This window comes from Dendropsophus ebraccatus, chromosome 5 (genome assembly GCF_027789765.1).
Source record: "Dendropsophus ebraccatus isolate aDenEbr1 chromosome 5, aDenEbr1.pat, whole genome shotgun sequence".
In the NCBI taxonomy this organism is placed as follows: Eukaryota; Metazoa; Chordata; class Amphibia; order Anura; family Hylidae; genus Dendropsophus; species Dendropsophus ebraccatus.
Window position 1 is genome coordinate 53,846,253 of NC_091458.1, and position 13,331 is coordinate 53,859,583.

The window sequence follows — 13,331 nt, forward strand, 5'->3', positions numbered from 1 at the left end:
GCAAACCTGAACTTTCAGCAGGTTCACTTATCTCTCCTTAAAAAATGTAAGTATAAAGTGAAAATATTCTGGCACCTGTGTACCTCAGTACAAGAAGGTTAGACTACATTCCACAGCTCTTCTGCATTTTCGTGTTTTGACTCATAAACCGCATTTTATATGTGACCCTACAAGTTCTCCATTGGATTGAGGTCAGGAGAATGGGCTGACCACTCCATTACCTCAATCCTGTTTGTCTATAACCGAAATGTTGTTTGCTTACTGGGATGTTTTCAGTAATTCTCGTGTTGGAACATACACATCAAGGCAATTTCTATTTTTTTTTTTTCTTGCACCACCATGCTTTACTGTCGCCACAGTGTACGGTGGCTTGAATTAAGGGGTCATCTGACGTACTGTCTTCAGCCACAAGACCCAAAAAGAACTATTTATTGGGAGCATCTTTTTCATCAGAACAATGTCTAGATCAGGGGTGTCAAACTCTAATACACAGTGGGCCAAAATTAAAAAAATTGGACAAAGTCGCGGGCCAACCTTGATAATTATTAAAGTGCCAATGCGGCGGTCCTGGCACTGTCAGAGCAGCGTGCGTTGTTCCTGGCACTGTCAGTGGTGTGCATCTCCCAGCACTGTGCACTATGATAAATAACATGATAAATTGCTTTGATATGATTAAACCCCAACCCATGTAATAGCCACCCCCACCCCCCCACACACAATATTGCCCCGTGTAGTAGCCAACCCAACCAAAATTGCCCGACATAGTAGCCAGCCCTCCCAGTAGTGCACGGATCTTGCATGCCCAGAGCATAGGCGTATTTCATGCCATGGAGAAGCCATAGTACAGTGTAGGACCACCCCGTGTATGAGGCCACCGTATCGTGGTGGGGCAGTTTATACCATTTTCAAGTGGTAACCAAGAGCCTCATTATTTTTTATGGAAGTTTGTTTTGGGCAGTTGGGGGGGCTGCTTTTAACTATTTTCATGTCTGTAGTGGGTCTGTATGTTGCCATTGCGGTGAGCTGTTACATTTTTTTTGTGTTTTTGTGTGTTTGCAACTTCAGCCATAGCAACGTGCTTCTGCCTAGTGTGAATGGTGTTCTAGGAGAGCTGACCAAATTTGTCTTTTTTTTTCTGTGCCCAAATAGTAGCCAGCCCCCCAAGTGTCCTATATAGTAGCCAGCCCTCCCCAATAGTCTCATATAGTAGCCAACCCACCCCCATAGTCTCTTATATAGTAGCCAGCCCTCCCCAATAGTCTCTCATATAGTAGCCAGCTCTCCCCTGTAGTCTCCTACAGTAGCCAGTCCTCCCCAATAGTCTCATATAGTAGCCAGCCCTCCCCAATAGTCACATATAGTAGCCAACCCCCCCATAGTCTCTTATATAGTAGCCAGCCCCCCCACAGTCTCCCCCCGCCAGACACCCTCCACTGATGATGATAACAGTTGATTCACGCCTACTTTCTGGCGCTTCCTCTTATATAGTACCCAGCCCTCCCCTGTAGTCTCATATAGTAGCCATCCCCCCCATAGTCTCTTATATAGTACCAATCACTCCTCAATAGTTTCTTATATAGTAACCAGGCCTCCCCCATAGTCTCTTATATAGTAGCCAGCCCCCCCCCATACTCTCATATAGTAGCCAGCCCTCCCCTAAAGTTTTGTTTATATTACTGGTCTAGACTGACCCCCTTTCCCCAGTGTTTCAGAAGGAAATGTCTTTCTGAATGTTATCTTTATAAAGAAAGGACACTGCCATTGGGGCATAATGTCATAAAGAAGTCTACATGGTCAGTAATAAAGTTAACATAGGTGTCAAAGCAACAGTGAGGACCCAAGGTTTCACAGCAAACCATTTTCACCACACTTAGGGTATGTGCACACTATGGAAATCACGTGGATAACTTGCTGTGGATTCTGTACGCGTTCCCGCTTGACTCTCCACCCGTTCTATGCTCGGGAGGATTCTGCTGTCTGCCTAAAGAATTGACCTGTCTTTATTGTGCTTATTAGTATATACAAAAATAAAAATATTTCAACCTATTATTTTACTAGGTCATTGTCAAGTACCACCGCACTCATGATCATTGGGGATCCCAGCAGGCAGACTTTCAACTTATCACCCATTTACAGGATAAATGTTAAGTTGTAAACTTGGGACAACCCCTTTAACTACAGCAAGGGGGGGGGGGGGTCATCATTGTTGTGCTCCCCAACAGATTCACAGATTTATGGTTGTAGCACTGCTAAAAAAATAAAGGGAACACTCAAATAACACATCCTAGATCTGAATGAACTGAATGAATTAAATATTCTCATTAAATACTTTGTGCTGTACAAAGCTGAATGTGCTGTACAAAGTTGTGTCCAACTTTGATGTAATGTCCTCAAAACAAGTCAAAATGAGGCTAAGTATTGTGTGTGGCCTCCATGTGCTTGTATGACCTCCCTACATGCCTGGGCATGCTTCTGATGAGGTGGCAGATGGTCTCCTAGACCTGGACTAAAGCATCCCCCAAATCCTGGACAGTCTATGGTGCAATGTGACGTTGGTGGATGGAGCGAGACATAATGTCCCAGATGTGCTCAATTGAATTTAGGTCTGGAGAACGGGCGGGCCAGTCCATAGCTTCAATGTCCTCATCTTGCAGGAACTGCTGACACACTCCAGCCACATGAGGTCTAGCACTATCCTGCATTAGGAGGAACCCAGGGCCAACCCCACGAGTTTATGGTCTTACAAGGGATCTGAGGATCTCATCTCGTTACCTAATGGCAGTCAGGCTACCTCTGGCGAGCACACGGAAGGCTGTGCGGCCCTCCAAAGAAATGCCACCCCACATCATTACTGACACACTGCCAAACCGATCATGCGGAAGGATGTTGCAGGCAGCAGATCGCTCTCCATGTCATCTCCAGACTCACGTCACGTCTGTCACATGTGCTCAGTGTGGTCCTGCTTTCATCTGAAGAGCGCTGTGCTCCAGTGGCGAATTTGCCAATCCTGGTGTTCTCTGGCAAATGCCAAGTGTCCTGCCCAACATCTGTCAATGTCAGGCCCTCATACCATCCTCATGGAGTCGGTTTCTAACAGTTTGTGGAGACACATGCACATTAGTGGCCTGCTGGAGGTAATTATGCTCTGGCAGTGCTCCTCCTGTTCCTCCATGCACAATGGCATAGGTATCGGTCCTGCTGCTGGATTGTTGCCCTCCTATGGCCTCCTCTGTTTCTCCTGGTGTACTGACCGGTCTCCTGGTAGCACCTCCAGCCTCTTGACACTATGCTGACAGACACAGCAGACCTTCTTGCCACAGCTCCCATTGATGTGCCATCTTGGATGAGCTGCACTACCTAAGCCACATGAGTGGGTTGTACAGTCCGTCTCATGCTACCACGAGTGTGAAAGCACCGACAACATTCAAAAGTGACCAAAACATTAGCCAGAAAGCATAGGTACTGAGAGGTGGTCTGTGGTCCCCACCTGCAGGACCACTTGTTGAGCGTGTTTTGCTAATTGCATGCAAAATTGTCAATCAGTGTTGCTTCCTAAGTGGATAGCTTGGTTTCACAGAAGTTTGATTTACTTGGAGTTATATTGTGTTGTTTAAGTGTTCCCTTTATTTTTTTGAGCAGTGTAATTCTGTAATGTAGTCAGGAATAAAATTATGGGTCGTCACCAGAGAGCAGTCAGAAGGCTAAGGGCCCTAATTCCACCGGACGATTATCGTTCGCATAATCGTTAACGATTATTGATCTCAAACGACCGCTATTGCGAAAGACCTGAAAACACTCACTCATTTCCATGGAACGATAATCGTTACTTATGATCGTATTTGTGATCGTTCTTTCTTCGCTATTGCGTTCGTATCTACTGCGAACGACCGAACGATGTCTTATTCAATGCGAACGATTTGCGAACGAGCAACAATAAACGATCTCTCGTCATTAATTGTTAACTGCATTTCAACCGAACAATTATTGTTTAGATTTGAACGATTTAACGATAATCTGAACGATAATCGTCCGGTAGAATAGGGCCCTAAGGGCCAGCAGATGAGACAGGAGCTTACTTAGGAGTAAAACAACAGGTACCAGATGAACAACCAAATGAAAGAAGAAAGCTTGTTTCCAAGAAGAAGCTCCAGGCCAAGATCAAGTTCAATAGCACAGTATGGCAGAGTATGGCATCCTCTTTAGGTCTTGGTTGCCTGTGGAACCCACAATAAATCTGAACACAAGAGAATGGTGGAGGCTGTGTCAGAAGATGAGGTGGGGACGTGTAGCTGCCAACTTCTTGAAAGAGCTTGGGTCTTGTCCATGGTCTGTGCTTGGCATTCACCCTTTCACAGTTCATTTTGATCTAGTTTCCAATAGTTTTTTTTTTTATCCTAGGCAAATCTTTAGAATAGACCCATAAAGAGACATATACACTATGACAGATGCTCTTTACAATATTTAGCGGAGATGTCGAGAACGGTTTACACTCAGTACTAAGTGACAATTTACTCATCTCTCTTCACTAAACAATGTAAACCTTTGAACTTACTAAAATGAACTCTTCTCGGCTTGTTACCCTTTATGAACGGTCGTACTGACATTTGCTTTATATTTCATAATTGCTCTGTGGTTCCATACTATTTCCGGTTTGTAAATGGCCCCAGTAAGCAATATAATGCATGATGGATTAGCTAAGGCTCCCTCTATTATATATGCATAATTGGTTTTACCCTTATATATGTATTACAACTAACGCAGTTCCCTTAGGCTGAGTTCACACATTGCATTTTTGTGGCAAATGAGCTAAATTTTGGTTAAAACCTGTGTCTTAGGGAAGCCTTATGGCAAGGATGATATGGCTGTTTGTTTTATTTAGGCACCATATGGCACTATTATTTGGTTACTGTGTACTGGAATACAGACTCAAGGCACAATTTACATAGATGAACATAGAAATGTGTGTTCTGGGAAGATGGCTGCATTAACTTGGTAATGAGCTAAAACTGAATGGCAATAGATCAGAAAACTATTGACATTACCTTGCTGAGGGACTGGTAGATAAAGAACCAATCTAAGATATTGACTGAATGTTTACATTGTAAATTGCACCAGATAACAAACCGTAGGTGAATAGTATAAATCTGTTTATTGTGCTGGGTTTAGTCGTGTCAGCTGCTGAACGAAATTGCCCATCAATTAGCCATTGTAATATGATAAAGCACATTATCTGCCCGCAGGCAGGAAACATTATGGTGAATCTCAATATAGACGTCAGAAGAGACGAGCATAAAACACATGCTTCCTCTTACACAGGTAGTTTCAAAGTTATTGGTGCGCACCAGGAGACCTGTAGAATAGGCCGGGCAGGGTAAAGCGTGGAAGAAGAATAACCACCATGAGAAATGTGCCCTTGATGATGGTTATGAATTTTGCACACAATAAGGTATTGTGACTGATGAGGGGGATATTATACCCATTTTATCTTTCATTTGTTTTTCCAGTTCTACCTATGGCCCAGCAATGAATCATTAGACACCTCATTTCCTTCATATTAATGAATACAAACTGGCTGCCATGATCTCTGCTCATGGTACCAAATATTGAGGCAAAAACAAGCTCTCTAAAGAGGGAGTTTGGGGGCATTGATGCCAACAACAGAGACTTTTTATACCACCTTCATTGACTTCCTACATAAATGACATCACTTAGGGGTTTAAGGGATAGTGACTGTACTCCGGCCACCGCCAGTCCAGGGAGGTTTACCAGTTAAAGGGCTTTTCAGACAAAACAAAAAGAGGTTCCCAGGCTGAGGGATGAATAATTCTATTGCCCTTCCACTGGTCTGCTTTTTGTGGGTTCTCTTCCATCCCAATCTCACAGGACCTCAGACCGCTCAGCCAGTGACTGAGATGGGACACAGTTGTCGTCACGGATTGACAGTGAAGTGGACATGTCTTAGCACTACAGAACCAAGAAGGTGAGTATAGCATGTTTATTATTTTTATACAATCTTCAGCTATGAGGAAATTTATTTTTATGTCTATACAACCGCTTAAAGCATTAGTATCAGACATGTCAAAAGTTAGGGTGGGTTTACACAGACAGATTTATCTGACCGATTATTGAAGCCAAAGCCAGGAACAGACTATAAACAGAGAACGAAAGATTGAGATTTCTCTTGTCAAATCAATTCCTGGTTTTGGCTTCAATAATGTGTCTGTGTAAACACTATTAGAGATTACATCAGGTCTCACTACTAAAACCCGCAGAGCTACAGCTGATTTAGCCAACTCATTTGCGCCAAAGACTATAAGGGCTCTTAACACCAAAAGATGTCTGACAGATTATCTGACAGATTTTTTTCAGCCAAAGCCAGGAACGGACTATGAACAGAGAACAGGTCGTAAAGATAATACTGAGATTTCTTCTCTTTTCAAATCCATTCCTGGCTTTGGCTGAAAAAATCTGTAAGATAATTTGTTAGACATCTTTTGGTGTAGTAGGGCTTTAAGGGTATGTTCACATTACGATAACCCATCGGAACACGCGTTTCAGATTCTGCAGCTCGCACCTGCTTGTGGACTCTGGCGGGCGTGTGTATGCTCGCTGCTCCCATAGACTCCATTCTATGGTTTGCCAGATTCCTCCGTCTGCCCTAAAAATTAACCCGTTCATTCTTCGGCCAGACAACAGAATTTGGCAAACCATAGAATGAAACCTACGGGAGCAGCGGAGATATGCGCAGCCGCCAAAATTCGCGAGCAGGTGTGAGCTGCGGAATCCGCGACTGAATAAATCTGATTTAATTGAGATACGGGGAATGAAGCATGTTGCCGTCCACTTCACCTGGCAAAATTCAGGATAGCAGCCAGTCTCAGGAATGTAATGATTGACATGTCTGATGGTATGACAAACAGACCCTTTTGGTACACCACTTATAACTAGAGAGGAGCAAATTTACAGTAATAAAGTGAATCGCTTTATCTCTGCAATCCGCTCATCAGCCAGCTGCCTTTTAACTCACTGCCGCTCTGTGCCGCTCCTCCCCGGGTGCTGGGAAAAGCTGGATCTGTACAGTAATTTTTTGTTTAGTCTAAAATTCTCCTCATTGCTAATAAGGGATTACCCTTTCCTGATTTACCAACAGTGAAGAGAAATGATGTTCAAATAAATAAAAATCAATACAGACAATGGACATGCACTAAGGCCTGAAATCGTAATCTTACATTATAATATCCTCCACCAGGGACACATACTTAAAGCTCAGTAAGTACTAACACCAGCTGTCAACTGGTAAATTGGTCTTCATTTGCTTCCATTAATGGTATAAAAAGTAACTTTAAAGGAAAACTGCAGATAACCGTTTCCTATGTGAAACATCATTTGTAGTTATGATTCTGATGTTCCTATTGTCTCTGGGTTTTAGATGATCTGTTTTTGCACCTTTGTATAACAATAGTGCAGGAATATACTGGGGGACCATCACAGATCATCCATGTATTCTGCAGCTTCATATTCTGTAAACTATGAGAAGAACTAACCATCTCTGCCGCTCTGTTATCGGATGGATTTTGTAATGCTTGTGACATGTATGATGCTGCATGGTGTGCACAGTCTGTAATGGCAGATGATGTGCTAGGGAACATAGTTAGGAACTCCCAGCATTCATCATGATGCCAGGAGCTCAGAAACTGCTTAAAAGCACTACTGTACTGACACACTGTGCCAGTACAGTAGCGCGAAAATGTTAATAAATGATAGTGCCAGGAGTTCCTGAGCTCTGTTCAGTCGCACATTGTCCGTAATTACAGACTGTGCGTGGTGTGCAGCCTTAGATTGGTGCTCATTTACTGAGCCTATTACACGGCTTGATAATGGTGCAGCAAGGGCTGTATATATATCATTAGCGATGTCCGTGCAGCCCTTGCTGTATATAGAAAATAAAAAGAGTATATGCCTTACCTCTCAACTCTTCCCGGTGTTCTTCTAGCTTGTGCCCGCTCCCTGCCGCCAATACTTAAACTTCACAGCCTGTCTCTTAAGTGAGAGGCCGCTTAGCCAATCACTTGTGCAAAATGGGACAGTGCCACTGCCAGCCATTGGCTAAGCGGCCTACCACTTTAAAGACCAGTGTAGAAGCTTCAGCAGTGGCTGCGGGCAGTGGGCAGAAGCTAGAAGAACACTGGGAAGCATGGAGAGGTATGTATAACGTTCATTTATATATAGATTTTTTTTTACATTCATCAGCCATTGGTTGCGTACCGCTATTACACGTAGTGATGCACGCCCGGTGGCCAATGATTTATAGGCAAGACCAAAGACACGATCAGCCAATGATCGTTGTCATTGGCTATTGTCTTTATTACAATGTAGAGTGATAATCTGCCTAATTGGCAGATTATCACTCCATGTAATAGGGCCCTAAGTCTATAGCCTCTCCTGTGCCTTTAAGAGTTATTCCTCTGAAACAACACTTTTAATGTACTGCTGCCCATGGTGAGGTTTTTTTTTAACCTCTCCACACTTCCCCGTTGTCCCCCTATGGCATGTTTGGGCCCCGGCCAAGGTGATCCAACTTCTACTTCCAAGACGGACGAAACTGGGGGTGACAGCCTGCTCAGCCAATCACTGGCCCCTGCGCTGTCTTATCTCTGCCAGTGATTGGCAGTAACCCCTCAAATGAGTCCATCTCTAAAGTTGAGGCGGGATCATCTTGTCCGGGACTCGAACATGCCAAAGTAGAACATCGGGGGAGCAATGAAATGTAAGAATAGGCTGTTATTTTCTCACTATCTGCAGCAGTATATAAAAAATTGTTTGTGTGAAATACCCCTTTTATGGCTCTCATATAGTTAATAGTCTCAGGACATCCTTTAATTTTAGAAATGAAAGGGAAAACTACATATCTGAATACCCCCAGAAAGTCATGAGGGCCTATAGTTTAGGCAGTGTTTGGAACATGGCTGCCATTTTAAAAGCCCCCATATTGGATCAAGGGACGGATTTTCCAATAGGAAGGTGGTCATGTAGCATATCAAAGATGAGCAGAAAATGATTGCTACACAAATATGGAATTAATGTTTAAAAATAAAACAAAAAAAACCAACAAAAGAACAGCTTAACGACCAAGGGCGTAAATGTCCGCCCTTGTGTCGTTAAGGGCGTTCAGAGGGGGGCCGCGCAGCGACCCTGCTCTGAACCACCTCGATCAGGGTGCTATCTGCAGCTCGGGACCGGGGCTATTAGCAGGCACGGTCCGATCGCCGTGCCTGCTAATTAGTCTTTTAAATGCAGCTTTCAAAGTTGACAGCTGCATTTAAAATGCAGGTTTTTCCCTTACCTGGTGTCTAGTGGGAGCGATCCCCGCATCTTTACCCAGCCAGGAGCTGATCCCGGCTCGGCATTCTATTGCTCTCGGCTGCAGCAGCCGAGAGCAATAGAACACTGATCCTCATGGATCTATGCAGTATATCTATACTGCATAAATCTCAATTAGAGATCAGTGTAGTTCTAGTATGTGTGTAAAAAAATAAAAAAAGTTTTTTATTAATAGAAAATCCCCTCCCCTAATAAAAGTTTGAATCACCCACCTTTCCCCATTTTAAAAATAAAATTCAAAATTATTTATCATTTAAAAAATGTGTGTTTTTTTTTCAATTTCACCACACTTACTTTTTTTCTGGTTTCGCACTCTACTTTATGCAAAAATTAAGTCTGCCATTGCAAAGTATAATTAGTGTTTCAAAAAATAAGGGCTCATGTGGGTCTCTAGGTGAAAAAAATGCAAGTGCTATGGCCTTTTAAACACAAGCTGGAAAAAACAAAAGCGCAAAAATGGAAATTGGCCCGGTCCTTAAGGAAAAAAAAAAATAAATTGTTAATTCTGTTGCAATAAGTGTAGATCACTATATACCGGTGATGCAACATTTTCAATAATTCACAACTTTATTTAGTAGAGAGAATGCTAAGCTGAAATGAGTGAATATTATTTCCATAAAGAACAGGGGTGGATATGGAAATGACCATGTGGTTGTTGGTAAATCTACGCAGAGATATATAGATAATCAGTAATTAATATCAATCGCTGCAGATGAGCGGCGGACACTGAGCTTTATAATAATCCCAGGATTCAATTTTTAATATTTAAATTCCCCAGTCGGCAAACTGATTCCCAATACAACATGGATGGTCTCTTATTAAAACCATTCTTCCTCATCGCTGTCTCCATGTATTGTGGCAACAGATCTTCAGTCCTTTAGGAATCAGCTCCTAATGTATAATTATTGAATACATCAGTGTTCGTAACATTTCCCTTTCGTCCCAGAGACTTCAGTGGCTAGCTGCACATTTTTTCTTGACAGACAGAACAATTCTCTGACTGGGTCTTATGGGTGGACAATAAGGGAGGTTACATTACCACCTTTATTTGTAAAGTGAGGTAATTATTGTTTTCTGTTTGCCATTGTGCTGTGGTTTGGACAGGAAGCCAAATGATTGAACATAACTACATACTTAGGGCCCTATTACATGGAGCAATAATCTGATTTGTCCAATTATCTCTCTGTGTAATACAGACAACAATCAGCCGATACCAATGATCATCAGCTGATCATTTCTTTAGGTCCAGACCTAAAATCATTGGGCGCGCATCACTACTTGTAATACTGATTACGGCTAACTGTTGAATAAACTATTCATACGTTACCTTTCCGGTCTTCTTCTGCCTTCTGCTTGCTTCATGTCGCTGTGGCTGTAGCCGCTCTGAGCCGACAACTGCTCAGCCAATCACTGGCAGGGACTGCTGCGGCGGTCAGAGAAGCTGAAGCCCGTGATGTCAGGAAACAAGCAGATGGCAGCAGAAGTGATAGGTAAGTGTATGAAACAGTTTAGGGCAAGAGCTGCACAGACATCGCTAATGATGTCCACGCAGGAACGTGTCTAGGTATTTTAAACTACATGGTGAATCTTGGTAAAAGCCCCCCCCCCCCAAGTGATGTCGGGGGAGGGGTTGTTACTACGGAGAAGCAGTGTTTGTATCACAGCTTAGTGCAGTGGTTATTCAACCCTTTTCAACTTGGGGCAAAAAAATGTCAATCAGTGACTCACAGGTGACGTCTTCTTTGTTCTGAGGCGTCACTTTCCTTTTCCTCTCCATCTGGCCCAGACCACCATAATGATTTCTTCCAGCTACAATTCGTCTCTTCTGAACCTGCCAGACAAACATTTTGGCGCCGCACTTTTACAACTTCCACCTCTTTGTGTCATGTGCAGTAACGTCAGTAGTTATGTGGGTTGCCTTCTATATGTAGCATCCCCTGCTGTGCCCCTATATAGTAATAAACCCCCCTGTGCTCTGCCCCTTAGTAATATTCCCCCCATAGTAATAATCCCCCTGTGCTCTGCTCCTTTGTAATATCCCCCCATAGTAATAATTCCCCTGTGCTCTGCCCCTTAGTAATATTCCCCCGTAGTAATAATCCCCCTGTGCTCTGCCCCTTAGTAATATTCCCCCCCATAGTAATCCCCCTGTGCTCTGCCCCTTAGTAATATTCCCCCCATAGTAATAATCCCCCTGTGCTCTGCTCCTTTGTAATATCCCCCCATAGTAATAATCCCCCTGTGCTCTGCTCCTTTGTAATATCCCCCCATAGTAATAATCCCCCTGTGCTCTGCCCCTTAGTAATATTCCCCCCGTAGTAATAATCCCCCTGTGCTCTGCCCCTTAGTAATATTCCCCCCATAGTAATAATCCCCCTGTGCTCTGCTCCTTTGTAATATCCCCCCATAGTAATAATCCCCCTGTGCTCTGCCCCTTAGTAATATTCCCCCCATAGTAATAATCCCCGTGCTCTGCTCCTTTGTAATATCCCCCCATAGTAATAATCCCCCTGTGCTCTGCCCCTTAGTAATATTCCCCCCGTAGTAATAATCCCCCTGTGCTCTGCCCCTTAGTAATATTCCCCCGTAGTAATAATCCCCCTGTGCTCTGCCCCTTAGTAATATTCCCCCATAGTAATAATCCCCCTGTGCTCTGCCCCTTAGTAATATTCCCCCATAGTAATAATCCCCCTGTGCTCTGCCCCTTAGTAATATTCCCCCATAGTAATAACCCCCCTGTGCTCTGCCCCTTAGTAATATTCCCACCATAGTAATAATCCCCCCTGTGCTCTGCCCCTTAATAATATTCCCCCCATAGTAATAATCCCCCTGTGCTCTACTCCTTAGTAATATCCGCCCTATAGTAATAATTAATCCCACTGTGCTCTGCTCCTTTGTAATATCCCCCATGCTGTCCCCCATATTAATAATCCCCCCCCCCCCAAAAAAAAACAAAACAAAACAAAAAAAAAACAAAAGCATCATACTCACCTTAATACAGCGGTTTCCTGTCTCATCTTCAGCCTGAGAGGAGCAGGTCGCCGCCACCCCCGCACACATGTCTTCTCCATCCAGCAGCCACAGTGATATAACATCACTCGGCCTGCTGGAGGGAGAGAATGTGTAAGGGGGCGGCGGCCTGACAGGTACTGAGCGCTCGTCGGAGCACGGTCCGGAAGGGGGGAGCTACGGTCAGGACGCAAACCTCCACTGGTTACACCTGACAGGTTCATAGATTCATTCCGCTTGTGCCACATTCTTACCCTTTCATCAGCCTGTAACAGAAATCTGGATTCATCTCATCACGCAAGGTTTTTCCACTGCACATTGATTATTGTATACCAGTTCTTCAGAACTGAGAGTTGTTTTTGTCCACAGGATCTCCTTTTGCTGGATATTTTCCATCAGTGAGGCTGGCTTCACGCTACCTTAAATTGTCGGAAAAACACCAAGGCGTTATTTTTTGCAAAAACACCAGCGGCCAGATGTTAGCTGGAATTCATTGGAAGTTTATGATATGCCTTAAACACATGGCGTTTTTCTCTTCTCTCTGGTGTTTTTGAGGCTCTGTAGCAGTTTTCCCAAAACGCAGCATGATGAGGGTTTAAATTTGTTTTTGCAAACTGGCGTTTTTTTTCTCCCCTAGACTTCAATGGGAATGTTCTGGTTGTCTCAAAAATGCACATAAACCACAAACAAGATCATTCACACAAAGCCAAACGCTAGAAAAAAAACCCAAAACCGCAAATGCATGAAAATAAAAAACCCCAATGCATCGCACTGGCGTTGTTGTTTTTTCTGCCAATTTTTTTGGGCCTAAAAATTGTCAGACGAAAAGTGTGTGTGAGGGTATCCTCAAGCCATTCTCAGTTTAATGTTAATAACATTGCATTAAAAAAAACTAAATTAAAAAAATTCAGTTCAGCTGCCTGTACCTTTGCGGCTCTTTA